Here is a 12,430-nt window from a genome sequence, read left to right as displayed (position 1 = left end):
AAGGAACAAAACTTTTACATGGTTAATCACCACAATATTTTGGCCTACCTTGTAAGTAAGTTAAGATTTATTTTGCCTATAAGGTCACAATAACATATTTCATATATTTCATATACATATTCCTCCGGTTTCAAATGGAACCATTCTCAGGGCACCTTTTCTCTGACCTAAATCTATAGAGGAATGCTTTGCTAAAAGAAAGGAACTGGAAAAAGAAATAATGTTTTATTTCTACATCATTTCGTATCTTGAAGACCTTTACATGCACCACTCTAGGCATGTTGTAAGTGCTCAGCGAGTGCTTGGCAAGGGAGTGGCAATTCTGGGGTGGCTACGAACAGGGCAGGTGGAGAGTAAATTTTACTCCAACTTTAGAAATGAAAAAAAAAAATCGGAAGGACAAGGAAGACGACTCCTATCCAAGATGCACAGCACCCAAGGACCAATCCGAGGTCTCCTGACACCAGACACCGTTGTCTTTGCAGATGCTGGTAGAGATAGACAGACAGATAGACAGACGCACAGATAGACTGATAAACGGATCACATAAAACTGGAATAGTTCCGGTGCCACAGTGACACTGTCCTACTAGGTCCTTGACAACTTATTCCAGGCACTGGTGAGAGAGCAGGAGCTGCAAATGCCACTACAATTGTCACTGCTATGATTTGGACCAAGATCTGTTTTCTGAGAATTCACTGGACTGAACATGTGGCAAAGCTGGGGAGCTCAGTCCCAGGCCCCGGGGCGTCCAGAGGGCGGCTGAGGCCCTCTCCCCCGAGGCAGCCCCTAGAGAGGTCTGCAGTCATCCCTTCAGCCTCTAATGGCCAATTCTCCATCACAAGGAATCGGGGCAACATCCCTTCTGAGAACTGAGTGCCTGTCCACTCTCCTGGGGCAGCCGGTGCGGCCCAAGGGCAGCTCGAGGCCTTGGGGGCCCACACTCCCGTCGGGGCCACAGCACCTCTTCCGGATGCCAGGCCCGCCGGCCCACAGTCCTGCCCGGAGGAGCCCGGGGGGGGGGGGGTGGGAGCCACCCCCTATCCCCCAGGGCCGCGAGGACACCCCCCCCCCGCAACGTGCAGGGCCGCGGGAGCTCCCCCATTGTCCAGGGCCGCGGGGACACCCCCCCCCCGTGGTCCAGGGCCGAGGGGACATCCCCCCGTGGTCCAGGGCGGCAGGGACACCCCCATCGTCCAGGGCCGCGGGAGCCACCCCCCGTCGTCCAGGGCCGCGAGGACACCTCCCCCTGTCGTGCAGGGCCGTGGCAGCCACCCCCCGTCGTCCAGGGCCGCAGGGACACCCCCGCCCGTGGTCCAGGGCCGCGGGGATATCCCTTTCCGTGGTCCAGGGCCGCGGGGACACCCCCATCGTCCAGGGCCGCGAGGACACCTCCCCCCCGTCGTGCAGGGCCGCGGGGACACCCCACCCCGTGGTCCAGGGCAGTGGGGACACCCCCATCGTCCAGGGCCGTGGGGACACCCCCATCGTCCAGGGCCGCGGGAGCCAACCCCGTCGTACAGGGCCGCGAGGACACTTCCCCTCGTCGTGCAGGGCCACGGGGACACCCCACCCCATGGTCCAGGGCCGCGGGAGCCACCTACCGTCGTCCTGGGCCGTGGGAGCTCCCCCATCTTCCAGGGCCGCGGGGACACCCCCATCGTCCAGGGCCGCAGGAGCACCCCCCCCCGTCGTCCAGGGCCCCGGGAGCTCCCCCATCTTCCAGGGCCGCGGGGACACCCCCATCGTCCAGGGCCGCGGGAGCCCCCCCCCCCCCCCCCCCGTCGTGCAGGGCGGCCGGGACACCACCATCGTCCAGGGCCGCAGGAGCTCCCTCATCGTCCAGGGACACGGGGACACCCCACCCCGTGGTCCATGGCCGCGGAGACCCCCGTCGTCCAGGGCCGCGGGAGCCCCCCCCCATCGTCCAGGGCCGCGAGGACACCTCCTCCCCAATCGTCCAGGGATGCGGGGACACCCCACCCCGTGGTCCAGGGCCGCGGAGACCCCTCGTCGTCCAGGGCCGCGGGAGCCCCCCCCCCGTCGTGCAGGGCCACGGGAGCCCCCCCCCCGTCGTCCAGGGCCGCGAGGACACCTCCCCCCCATCGTCCAGGGACGCGGGGACACCCCACCCCGTGGTCCAGGGCTGCGGAGACTCCCCCATCGTCCAGGGCCGCGGGAGCCACCTACCGTCGTCCTGGGCCGTGGGAGCTCCCTCATCGTCCAGGGCTGCGGGGACACCCCCATTGTCCAGGGCCGCGGGAGCACCCCCCCCCCCGTCGTCCAGGGCCGCGGGAGCTCCCTCATCGTCCAGGGCCACGGGGACACCCCCATCGTCCAGGGCCGCGGGAGCCCCCCCCAGTCGTGCAGGGCCGCGGGAGCTCCCTCATCGTCCAGGGCCGCGGGGACACCCCCCCGTGGTCCAGGGCCGCGGGGACACCCCCATCGTCCAGGGCCGCCAGAGCTCCCTCATCGTCCAGGGACACGGGGACACCCCACCCCGTGGTCCAGGGCCGCGGGAGCCCCCCCCCCTTCGTCCAGGGCCGCGAGGACACCTCCCCCCCATCGTCCAGGGACGCGGGGACACCCCACCCCGTGGTCCAGGACCGCGGAGACCCCTCGTCGTCCAGGGCCGCGGGAGCCCCCCCCCCCCCGTCGTCCAGGGCCGCGAGGACACCTCCCCCCCCCATCGTCCAGGGACGCGGGGACACCCCACCCCGTGGTCCAGGACCGCGGAGACCCCTCGTCGTCCAGGGCCGCGGGAGCCCCCCCCCTTCGTGCAGGGCCGCGGGAGCCACCTCCCGTCGTCCAGAGCCGCGAGGACATCCCTCCCCCGTCGTGCAGGGCCGCGGGAGCCACCACCACCCTTGTCGTGCAGGGCCGCGGGGACACCTCCCCGTCGTCCAGGGCCCACGGGAGCAACCCCCGGTCGTGCTGGGCCGCGGAACCACCCCCTCCCCCGTGGTCCAGGGCCGCGGGGACCCTCCCCCCCCACCCTCGTCGTGCAGGGCCGCGGGCCGTGCTGCAGGGGATCCCACGCAGGAGCAGGAGCAGGAGCAGGAGCAGGAGCAGGAGCAGGAGCAGGAGGCCCGGCCCACTCACCCGGCGTCGGGGACAGGCCTCGCGTGGCGTCCAGTCCCGTGGGAGGCGCCCTCCGCAGTCCCAGGACCCAGGACCAAGGACCCAGGACCCGCCGCCGGCGCCGTCGTCAGCCGCGGATTTGCATTTCTCCGCCCCCTCGAGGCTTTCCTGTGCGTCAGCCCAGAGGCTCCGGGACTTTACCGGCGTCGGTTCCCACCCACTCTCTCTTCTAGAAACGCTAAAGAGCAGAAACCGCAGGCGGGAGCCGCTCGGCAGCCCCCCCCCCCCCCGCCCCCCATCACCCCGCGCGCGCCCGGGTGTCAGCAGGTGCGGCAGGGGCCGCCCGGTCTCCGCACCCCCTCTTGGGCCTTCCCGCGCTCGCCCGCACACCTCCCCGCCCGCACCTAGCACCTAGGTCCCTGGCTTCCTGCCCCCCCAGGCCGCTCACCCTGCTGCGCCAGCCCTGAGGAGGAGGGAGCGCCTGGGGAGGGAGGGAGGGAGGGGGCGCCTGGGGGGGAGGGAGGGAGGGGTCACCTGGGGAGGAGGGAGCGCCTGCGGAGGAGGGGGGCACCTAGGGAGGAGGGGGCGCCGGACCCGACCACCAGGCTCAGAGACCTCTGGGGCTCCAGGCTCGCGGGGTTCCCTCACGGGGGGCAGCGGGGGGGGGGGGGCAGCCGAACCCAGAGCCCGGCCGCTCCTACCTGCGGGGCCCTCCTACCACCTGCACCTGCGCGGAGCCCCGCACCTGGTTGCCACGGGATGCTTTTCTCCCTTTGTGACACGGGCCTCTTCTAGAATCACGGGCCGAGGGAGCCTTGGCCTGCTCTGGTTCTAACACCTCTTCTGTACCTGGAGAGACAGATGGTGCGGAGGAGCCCCCGGAGTGACTCCATCAGGTGTCTCTGAGCCTGGGTGAGGCCACATGTTGGCCCTCCCACCCCGGTGATCTGACATATTTCCTCTTCTCCGAGCTAGAGGCTACTCCTCACACACGATCCTACTAATGTTCAGGAACATGAAGACAAAATAAAGGAGGACAGACTGACCGAGGCAGAAAGAATGGCCCCATTTGCTTACACAGGAGTCAGAGCAAGGTACCCCGGTAAGGGCCTCCCTCACTCAGGTGTGCTTCCTGGGTTCTCCTCTCCCTCCCGACATTGTGATCTGATCACCTGCTTAAATTCACCCCTCTCCCTCCCACGCGCACCAGAATCACCAGAGTAAGTGGGTCAACTCCCCAAGCATACTGGGCGTCACGCCAGGTGGGCCTGGTCGTGGCTGCTGGCTCTGCTGCTCAGTCCCCACCTGCAGCAAGTCCCTAATGTGGGTTATCCCATAAGCTAGGCGCAGAGTCTGGTTTCCTCTGGGGAGGCAAGTCTCTCCTGAAAGGTCTAAGTTCTTGGCACTCAAAATTCTGTACAAGTTGGTCCCAACCTATCCGGGAATCTCCCCTTCGCACCCCTTCCCCCTCCCCCCATCCCTACCCTGGAGCCCAGGATCCAAGGCAGTTGAGTCTGTTCTGTTCCCTAGAAGAACCTCTCCTGTTTCAGTATTGGTGCTCCCTTCAACTGCCGCTTCCTCCCCAAGCTGTCTACTTACTGAAATCCTATCCCTCTTTTTATAAATTTAATTTTAATTCCAGTGTAGCTAACATACAGCATTACATTAACTTCGGGTGTGCAATATAGTGATTCAACAAGTCTAACAAGTCAACAACCCAGGGCTCATCAAGATAGGTGTACTCTTAATCCGCTTTCCCTATTTGACCCATCCCCACATCCACCTCCCCTCTGGTAACCTTCTATTTCTCCTCTGTAGTGAAGAGTCTGTTTTTTGGTTTGCCTTTTTTTTCTTTTTTAAATCCTTTCATCCTTAGTGAAGATTTCACTGATGACCCCAACCCACAGCAACTTTTCCCTGCTCTGAATTCTCATCACACTTCCCATCCAAACTAGTGCTGCCCAAGAAAAATAAAATACAAGCCACATGTTTAAGTTTTCTAGTAGCCACGTTGGAAAAGGTAACAAGAACAGGCAAAATGAATTTCAAGGCTATAAATAATCCAATAATACAAAATATTAACATTTCAGCATAGAATCCATATCAAAGTTGCTAATGAGATGCTTTGGATTCCGTATTTCAAACTAAATCTCTGAGGTCTGGTGCGTAATTGGCACTTTGAGGAAATCTCCATTTGGCCTGGGCGCTTTGAATGCTCAGGAGCCTCCTGCGGCCGGTGGCTCCCCTGTGAGTGCAGATCTAGACCACTCATTTAGCACTTTTCACTTCCTGCCTTCCAGTGTTAGTCATACTGGTTTTGTGCGTCTTTACCATCATTATATTCAACTGTTGAGCGCCTGCTCTACAAAGCCAATTCCGTTCTCTTCTTCCTTTTAAGGACCTCGCCTCAGGACTCCCTCAGCAGCTTTCAAACTGATCTCTTGACCTCTTTATCCTCTTAAAAATTGTTGACAACTCCAAAAATTTTTGTGTGTTACTCTTCTGCATCAAATTCATATTTACTGTGTTAATCATAAATCTGAGGAAAAACTATTTATTAAAAATTATCATCATAAACCCATTATGTGTTAAAATAAATGTTTTTGAATGAAAAACAAGTGTATTTCTAATATAAAAAAGTTAGGGAAGGGAGTGCCTGGCTGGCTCAGTTGGCAGAGCATGTGACTCTTGATCTCAGAGTTATGAGTTCCAACCCCACTTTGGATGTGGAGATTACTTAATAAAATCTTTAAAATTTTTTTTTAATTAAAAAAATTAAAAAACTAGAATGAGTGGCATGGATTTACATTTAAAAATCTCTAACGTGTGGGCTGGGAAAAGACAGTTGGATTCTTAATCTGCAGAAGCAGACTTCTGCATTTTATCTTTTGCAAAATATTGTTTTGGTTGAAGTATTTGAAGAAAACCGGACTCACACTGATGTGTAATTGGAAAAGGAGGAGCATTTTTTTTAAAGACTATTTATTTATTCATGAGAGATGCAGAGAGAGAAGGGGAGAGACACAGGCAGAGGGAGAAGCAGGCTCCCTGCAGGAGCTCGATGCGGGGACTCGATCCCAGGACCTGGGGTCATGGCCTGAGCCAAAGGCAGACGCTCAACTGCTGAGCCACCCAGGTGTCCCAGGAGGAGCATTTTAATAGCCTTTTCAGATGATCCTTCTTTGATACCACAACAAAACTCAACAAGTGATAGTTTTTTAAGGGTTGGTTGCACTGTGGAATGTGAAACTCCAACAGTAAGCTCTATATATACACTCACATTAAAATCTGTTGGCACATCTTATATTTTAAATGGAAATTTTACCCATACAATTTTGTAATATCATACATTGGTTATTTGGAAAACATGAATCCACTATATTATGCAGATCTTGTAAATGCTCACACACTTCATCGTACAAGTCAGAAAACCGTATTAGTTAATATCGCCACTGATCTTATTAGAAAAGTATTTTTAAGCACTGGAAATTGTTAAGCCCAGAGGGAGGATGCAAGTTTTCCATATTCTAATTTTTGCTTGAAAACTTCAATTTTATTATTGGAGACAGACATTGTCAAGTGTTTTCCCTGAAGTGACAGTCACAAACCGTTCATTTTCAGGAAAACGTCTTCCAAATACCCAAGTCTGAATAACCACAGTTTAAGTCATTCTTCTGAGTAAGGATGATGTTCTGTGACAATCACACAAGGGCTTTTCTTGAGACGATCACCACACCTTAATGTGTGTACTTCTCATGCTAGAATATTATGGAGACATTAATATAAAACGTAATAAAATTAATTTTCCAGCTTTACTGAAAACATTATAAGTTAAACTAGCATTTAAATAGTTTTAAGTGTGTGGTGATAAAGAGTACAACGAGGGGCACCTGGGGAGCTCAGCGGTTGAGTGTCTGCCTTTGGCTCAGGGCGTGACCCCAGGGTCCTGGGATGGAGTCCCACATCAGGCTCCCCCCAGGGAGCCTGCTTCTCCCTCTGCCTGTGTCTCTGTCTCTCTCTGTGTATCTCTTATGAATAAGCAAATAAAATCTTAAAAAAAGTACAATGACTTTTAGAGTAATTTGGCATCACAGCCTTGGTTCACACTGAGGCACCAACATTACCCACCATTGCTTTGGTACCATCAGTGCAAATGTCGATAGAGTGAAAAAGCAAAACATTATTATAAAAATAGTTTTATTTTCACAGACAGATGGCCTTTCCTTAAAAAGGTCTTGGCGACTATCCCCTGGGAATCTGCAGACACTTTTGAAACCTCTGCTCTGTCTACTGTATCCTATCCACCATCATCAGTTTATCCAGTGGTATATCATGAGGGAATCTGTCCTCAAATGAACATTTTTTTTTTCTTGGTTAAAGCATCTTCCTTAAACCTCTGTCTACCGTCCTGTTTCATGAACTGAGCCCGGCTTCTAAGAACAGGTATCTCTATGTCCACTTTTCTTTGTCAGAGTTAAGTCTAAATAGCCAGGTCCCCAATTTCTTGGCCCTACATGGACCCTGGTTTCATCAGTCCCTTAGAGTCAAAGACAAAGAAGAAAGGTGGGGGGAGGGGGGACTGGAGAAGTAGGAGAAGAGAAATAAAACCAAAGAAAAGCACATTGTAGTGAAAGCCCCAGTTTGCTAAGCTCAAAGACCACAGCAGATTCTTGTCCCCCTAGAATCCATGCTCCATTTCCCCTAGTTAAATCTCTATTTCTAATTTTTTTTGCCTCCCCTTAACTGGGAAATATCAGATTATAGACTTGCAGGAAAGTCCTGACTGTGCCACTTTCTAGCTATGTAACCTCTCTAAGACCCAAACTCTGTAAAAAAGGGGATAGTATATCCCGCCATAAAATTGCTGGGAAGATTCAAAAATCTAGTGTAAGGAATAAGATAAGAGCTCGATAAGAACTCTTAAGATAACACTCGATAAGAGCTGCTCTTAATAGAATCATAACAACCAAGTTGGGAGGCTTTGAAAGTGACTAGGATAACTCTCCTCCCCTTCTCTCCTTCCTCATCCTCTGGATGGGTTTCCAAATGGAGATGAAGAGGGGTCAAGGGAGATAGGCAGGTTCACATCTGTGCATCAGAAGCCGAGAGGATACAGTCAGTTCTTTACTGCTTTTTTCTTTCTTTCTTTTTTTTTTTTTTTGTATATTTTTGTATTGGTGCTGGATTTGCCAACATATAGCACACCACCCAGTGCTCATCCCGTCCAGTGCCCCCCTCGGTGCCTGTCACTCAGTCACCCCATCTCCGGCCCACCTCCCCTTCCACTACCCCTTGTTTGGTTTTCTACAGCCTCTGAGTCTGGGGGAGTCAAGGGGAGGAGAAGGGAAGGGGCTATCACTTTCCCTGACATTGGTTGTGAGCAAGCTTCACCTTCTCCCAATTCTTGTGCGAAGAATGTAAACATTTGTTCATTTTCATGTTTGTGGAAGCACCTTACCCGTCCCATCCAAGCTTCCTCTCTAATGTGTCCTTAAGAAACTAGAGGGAGTCCGATGCTGGGTCCAGAGAACGCGCATGTACAGACATGCTGAACTCCACGGTAGCCTGTGCTAGGATCAAATGAGCAGGACAGCGAGGGTAACTGGGACAAGACAGCGTGGTGTGGGTCTCAGCTCATCTGGAGGCAGGTCCCTCAAGCTCCAGCAGAACAGGGGCAAGGTCTACAAAGGGCTTTAAAGACCTGTCTTGTGTCCTCAGGACCGGTTTCCAAGGACTGTGCTCCCTCTACTGCCACCTCAGGAGCACCGCAGTTTATAAATCACAACATTCCACCAACAGCCTTTTTTCAGCTCCAACTGCATGCCAGATGGAGTGCTGAGATTTACAGGCATTGTTTTTACCAATTCCTCACAATTCTCCAAAGCATTAAGGATCATTCTGATTTCTAACAGACAAAGAGATTAGGCTTAATGAGGTTGTTAGAGGGACTGGTCAACGGTAATCAGAAGGTAAAGGGCAGGTTCCGGAGTCAAACTCAAGACTGTCTGGCTCCAGAAACATTTGTAATCATTGGCTTTACTAAAAATCGTATCTACTCATATAAGAAACGCAATGAATTTCCCAAAGAGCTACGGAAGAAGTAAGTTTAAGGATCCAAACGCGGATTCCAAAATAGAGAGGCTCATTGGATAGTCTATTAATCAAAGATGATGCGTATACTCTGATTCTCCAGATTTGCCTTGCTATATGGACGGTTAGCCATGCATTTAACAGTCCTGCATGTGCCGGGATGGTGGCCACTTTGCCAACAGATTTCCAAACCATTTAGCAAATTATGTGGTTCTACAGCATCCTGCTTATAGTGTGTGAAAGGTGACTGTTTTACCAGTGTGTTTCTGTTTCTTCTTCTGTTTCCATTTAATGTACTTTTTCATATATTGGTCTCTCTCAGAATTGAATATTTAGTGGATCAGAACGAAATGTCATTTTCTTTGTATTACATCCATTCTTTGATGGAATGCCTCACCACCTTAGTCTGTTCTGAGGAGGGCTCTTTCAGCTGACTTGCCTTGTCCAGGCACTTCATTCTCACTAGGACTGCCACTACCTTTGATAATTATAATAATATCTAACATTTATAGGTTTATAAATGCTTAAATAAAGTCAATATAAAGATGTAATGTACATCAATTCTATCTAAACGCCAAGTTGAAGAGGGTAGAGGAGATTATCCTCTGTCTCTCTCAAAATTTTTTTAAAGATTTCATTTATTTATTTGAGAGAGAGAGAGAGACTGAGCAAGAGAGAGCAAGCCAGGGAGGAGCCAGAGGGAGGAGGAGAAGCAGACTCCCTGCCGAATAGGGAGCCTGAGCACTGGGATCATTTCCTGAGCCAGAGACTGATGCTTAACTGGCTGGGCCACCCAGGCGCCCCTCTCGACTCTCTTTGCTTAGGAAAAAAAAAAAAAATCCTTGGTTAAGCTGTTTGAGGTAGTAAGAGAAAGCAAAACAAAACAAAAATGGATAAAGGGCTCCATTTAAAGGCATAGATAGAAATTGGGAATGTGGAGCAGATAGCAGAGAAAAGAAACGAAGGGAAAAAGAAAAGATATAAAGGGAGCTAAAGAGGAGGAGAGAATGGGAGAGAGAAGAAAACATGGCACAAAACTTGCAAAGAATAAAGGAGCTTAGTAAAAGATTTCTACTGATGAACTCTAATGACCCATATTTAATGATCTATATTAAATTATGTTTTTTTCTCTGTTGGATATCTCCTCTTTCTCCTCAGGCTTCAGAATGACTGGTCTGGTTTTTATTGTGATCATATTGAAGGAAATGAAAGAAAGGAACACCAAATCAAAAAGAGGTGTGGTATATCTTTCCACTTACTGAGGTCTTTGGTGTATTTCATTAATGTTTTGTATATAAATCCTAAACATTTTTGTTAGAGTTATATCAAATTACTTTTTATAGTCTTTTAAAATTTCAAATTCCAGTTGTTCATTGCAAGTAACTTTCGTATATTGACAATGTATCCTGTGATCTTGCAAAACTCCCCTATTAGTTCCAGAGGGTTTTTGTAGATTCTTTGGAATTGTCGGCATGCACCATATTATCTGTGAATGTTTTATTTCTGGAAAACTTGTATTTCTTCTTTTAGTTCTTCCTCTCCAATTTTCCCTTTATTTCTTTTTCTTGTCTTATTACACTACCTAGGTCTTCCAGTGCAATGCGGAATAGGAGTGATGAGAGAAGATATCCGTGCCTTGTTCTCGATCTTGGGAGGAAGACATTCAGTCTCTTACCATTAAATATGTTAACTCAAAAATTTTCAAACATACCCCTTATTAGGTTAAGGAAGTGCACTTTTATTCCTTGTTTTTTGGAATTTTTTTTTTACATTGATATGACCATATTTTTTTAGTCTGGTAATGTGATTAATTACATTGATTTTACGAAGTTAAACTGGTTTTAGATTCTTGGGATAAACCTCATTTTGTTGTGATGTATATTCCTTTGTGTATATTGCCAGATTTAATTTGTTATTATTTTAAAAGGATTTTCAAGCACTATTTTATGAGAGATATTGATCTGTAGCTTTCTTTTCTTGTAATGTCTGTTTTATTTTATTAGAGTAATAATGGTCTCAGACTATGTTAAATGTTTCTTCCTCTTCAATTTTCTAGAAAAGACTGTGTAGAATTGGTATTATTTCTCCCTTAAATTTGAAAGAACTCACTAATAAAGCTATCCCTGCCTGGAGTTTTCTTAGTGGAAATTTTTACCTTACAAACCCAATTTTTTTTTTCTTATTGAGGTATAATTGACATATAACATTATACTAATTTCAGGTGTACAACATAATGACTTGATATTTGTATATATTGGTAAAATGATCTTCACAGTAAGTCTAGTTAACATCCATCCTCATGCATAGTTACAATTTTTTCTTGCAATGAGGACTTTGATGATCTACTCAATTTATTAGACAGAAAACTCTTCTGGTTACCAATTTCCCCTTGAATGAGCTTGACAGTTTGTATCATTCAAAGAATTTATCCAGGGCAGCCCCGGTGGCGCAGCGGTTTAGCGCCGCCTGCAGCACAGGGCGTGATCCTGGAGACCTGGGATCCTGTCCCACGTCAGGCGTCAGGGCTCCCTGCACGTCAGGTTCCCTGCTTCTCCCTCTGCCTGTGTCTCTGCCTCTCTCTCTAGTTGTGTCTCTATGAATAAATAAATAAAATCTTAAAAACACAACAACAAAAACAAAGAATTTATCCATTTTGTCTAGGGCTGGCTTCAGCAGCACATATGCTATCCATTTCATCTAAGTAGTTGTATTTGTAGGCATAAATTCGTTAACAATATTCTTTTTATTCCCTTAATTGTAATATATAGTAATGTCACCCCTCTCCTTCCTGATATTGGTAATTTGTGGCTTTCTTTTTTCCAGGACAATCTGACTAGAAGTTGATCAATTTTATTTTTATTTATTTTTTTTAATTTTTTTTAATTTATTTTATTTTATTTATTTATGATAGGCACACAGTGAGAGAGAGAGGCAGAGACACAGGCAGAGGGAGAAGCAGGCTCCATGCACCGGGAGCCCGACGTGGGACTCGATCCCGAGTCTCCAGGATCGCGCCCTGGGCCAAAGGCAGGCGCCAAACCGCTGCGCCACCCAGGGATCCCGATCAATTTTATTGATCTTTCGAAAGAACAAGCTTTTTGGTTTCATTGATTTTTCTCTATCATTTTTCTGCTTTCTCTGTCATTGATTTTTGCTCTTGCCTTTATTATTTCCTTCTGCTAACTTTGGTTTCAATTTGCTTTTCTTTTTCATGCGTCTTAAGATAGAAGCTTAGGTCATTGATTCTTCTAATATAAGC

The 12,430-nt window shown here is 49.6% G+C and overlaps 1 protein-coding gene across 4 annotated transcripts in view; it reads right to left on the bottom strand.

Annotated features, from left to right (window-relative positions):
* STAT4 (signal transducer and activator of transcription 4) overlaps nt 1-12,430 on the bottom strand; it is a 112,310-nt gene that overhangs the window by 93,804 nt on the left and 6,076 nt on the right. For 3 of the 4 annotated variants that reach the window (XM_072742823.1, XM_026002642.2, XM_026002645.2), the window contains exon 1: nt 3,103-3,319. The exons of the other annotated variant lie outside the window; for it this stretch is intronic. The gene's annotated coding sequence lies outside the window, so the exon portion shown is untranslated. Of the gene's footprint in view, nt 1-3,102; nt 3,320-12,430 lie in introns of those variants that run through there. 4 annotated transcript variants of the gene reach the window in all.

The sequence above is a fragment of the Vulpes vulpes genome, chromosome 16 (assembly GCF_048418805.1).
Source record: "Vulpes vulpes isolate BD-2025 chromosome 16, VulVul3, whole genome shotgun sequence".
In the NCBI taxonomy this organism is placed as follows: Eukaryota; Metazoa; Chordata; class Mammalia; order Carnivora; family Canidae; genus Vulpes; species Vulpes vulpes.
Note: the sequence above shows the minus strand (reverse complement) of the source record. Positions and strands in the feature narration are given on the sequence as shown.